Genomic DNA, 3276 nt, shown 5'->3' with positions numbered 1-3276 from the left:
GGCTATTTAGGACTATATTGACTTCTTCTGCTAACATTGATCCATTCAGATTCAGTTTCTGTACTGTCTCTGTATGTACAAATCTCAGTTTGGGGGGTTCAAATTGTGCAGCACTGGAACAGGTTACCCAGACAAGTTGTGAGAACTCTGTCCTTGAAGGTTTTCAAGACTTGGCTAGAAAAAATCTTGGCTGATCTGTTGTGATCTTGGTGCCAGCCTTGTTTTCTGTGAGGGGTGGGATTAAAGACCTTCAGAAGTCCCCTATGACCAAGAGTTCTATGATTCCCTTCAAACTGCTTTTTACTAATGTCTTCAATGTGCCTTTTACTTCTTTCTGCTTCTCCATGACTGTTTGCCTTGGATGCTCTTAAATACTACTTGTTAATGCATGTTTTGGTTCTTCACTGATTTTCAAAATGTCTTTCTCTTGTCTGCTGCTTTTCCATTCCCCATTTCAACTGACTAACATTGGGGTGTGTCCACTTCAAGTGACACTCCTCTTTTAAACCTCTACTTTCTGTGGAATCCTACTGTCTTTGTCCTTTTGTCTCCTCTATCTATACTTTGTCACTGGAAGACTGTCTCTGTTTGCTTGGCTCATGTTTATCATATGTTCATGAAACTGTGGTCAAGAATGAAGACATAGATTCATCATGCTCTGTTTAGTACCTGACCTCTAACTATCCTTGCTTTGTGGTGACTACCTTGCCATCCGCTCAAATGCTAAAATACTGTATTCTAAAGCATTTCTCCTTCCCCTCTTTCAGAGGAACTGAGTAGATACTGACACTGTTACATGTATCATCCTTTCTTTACTTCTGTCTCTTCAGAAAAAATACCCCATCCTCCAGGATTTTGGTACCCTTCTAAATTTTTCAATGACAATTTAGGAAAAACTTCTCCCTTGGATATCAAATTATTATGAAATATATTACAACATTTCTTCCCTGAAGCATCTGGTCACTGTCGGAGATTATATTATTCCATTATCTAGCTATGCCAATGTCAGCATTTCTTAAATTTTGGTCTGTTAATCTGCACTGGCAGCAACCATCACACAACAGTATTAAGACAGAACACCTGCAGTATAAAACTGAAATCAATCATGCTGTTGTAACATCTGATGTGACAGCTATGATTAACAAGCATGCTGCATGTTGATGTTGAGGATGTGGTGGCAGGAGTATTTTAGATTTACTTATTAAGATTTGAGTTGCATCCTCATCTTAAGTATCTTATAACATGGAGTTGTCCCTTAACCCTGTATCTAAGGCTTGTACACAGTATCTTAAAAAGAGACGGATAGTTCTAAGTTCTAATACCTTCAGTTCGGGTTTGTATTACTTTTTGGTGGACTATTTTAAAATGCTGCTGAACTGATTGTGTGCATCACCTAGCTTCAGTCACTGAACAGTTCCACACAGGATAACTTGTACTTTCTTCTGAAGGTAAGCTGGCAAAAAATCATTTCATATTAACCCTCTACACATTAAAGATAAAAGCAACATTCAGTAAAAAGCAAGCAAACTATTTTTCCAATATTTTCCAATAGTTGACATTTTTACCAGAAACTACCTATTAAAGGTTCTTTTTCTTCACGAAAGAATATAAATATTAAAAATCTACCAAACCAGATCTTGAGATGACTTCTAGGTGCATCTTAGAGTTTTATAAACTGAGCAAATTCTTTTAAAAATCCCAATTTACTTCTTTAAACAAAATAGCACAAACTTGAGAACACATGAGACTATTGCTATTAGCATAAGAAATCAATAGTACAAGGCATATATATTTTCACTACAATGCAAGACATTCATCCATTTGTATAATTCTACTTATTTACAAAGATATAAACTATTTTATATTAACAGATATAACAGAAACAAACAAGCCAACAGTTTGTAATACCCTAGTCTAATATTTTAGTAGTTGTCCCCAAATGCTGAACTTCTACTCTCTCAACTCTTTCCTGACCGTCTGTCCTTATATCAGGCAGCCTATGCTTTTAGCCAGAATAAGGTTAGAAATACTTGGCTTTGAACTTCTGATAGCCTAAATAGGGATGATAATAGCTCCATATCTTCAGCACCATTTATTATTTAAATGGACTTTGATTAAGCTGAAAAATGCCTGACCTGCCATCTGGCTTTAATCGAGTCAATGACTGTGTCTGGATCCCAGGATCCCTTTCTGATAGTCATTAGCATCTGTTAGCACAACAGTAGTGCTAAATTGAATATCTATCTAAAATCTTAACTGCTGAGGCTTAGTAGAGTCTAGATTGGTGTTAAGTGAGGATTACAGTTAAACTAAACTTGTTTAATTGAATTTATCCTAAAAAAGCTTATTTTTATTCAAGCCAGGAGGCTAAAGTTAGCATTACTCAGACTAGAATAAGCACAAGACTGCTGAGGCCAGTACCTATGTGATCTGGTGAAGCTGGTACTGGTGACTTCCAATCATTTGCATGGTAGAGAAATATAAATTACAAACCCAGAAAAGCCCAAATAGTTAATTCTATAGTCCTTTCATTGTTTCTACATGAATAAGTAAAACTGAATTGTAAATGCAGTATTTCAGTATTCTAATATACCCATTCCAGATCTGCCTTTTTTGTAGAATATTTCAGGAAATTTAGAAGCCAATCGGGGGTTACTATTAGTTCAAAGGCAGCCATAGTTAGTTAAACTAATAGCACGATATTAGTTCAAGAACCATTTTCTGTATTATTTAACTTTAAAAAACTCCAACATTTGAGTTAGCCTAACCATTAATCTTATTTAACTCCGAAATCCAAAGAAAAGAGGTGTCTTATTTGATGCATCAAAAAAAACCCAGGAACACAGAACAAAAAAACTCTTCTCTAAGGAAAAGCTGAGAGAAGTGGAAGGCAAAAGATTTTGCTGTCTTGGTTCATCTCCTGTACTAAATGTAACACTAATGAAGTTCTCTGCAGCACTCCAACTCCATACCCTTTACTTTGAAAATGGGAACTGTTCTTTTACCCTATTCTAATTGGCCTGCCTTGAAGAAGGGGTTGTACTAGATGACCTCCAGATGTCCCTTCTAAATGAAATTATTCATTGATCTTCAGGAACAAGACTGAAACTAACTCACATTCTTACAGGCATCCTGAATTTTTTATTCCACAAACAAACAAACAAAAGGAAATAAAAGGATTATCTCTAATACTGCACTCCCAATTCCAGTACTTGAGTTCTGGATGATCTCCATTGTTAGAATACAAAACTTCCCTGCTTATAAAAAAAATGCTTC

This window comes from Dromaius novaehollandiae, chromosome 23 (assembly GCF_036370855.1).
Source record: "Dromaius novaehollandiae isolate bDroNov1 chromosome 23, bDroNov1.hap1, whole genome shotgun sequence".
NCBI classification, from domain to species: Eukaryota; Metazoa; Chordata; class Aves; order Casuariiformes; family Dromaiidae; genus Dromaius; species Dromaius novaehollandiae.
This window is presented reverse-complemented; position numbering follows the sequence as displayed.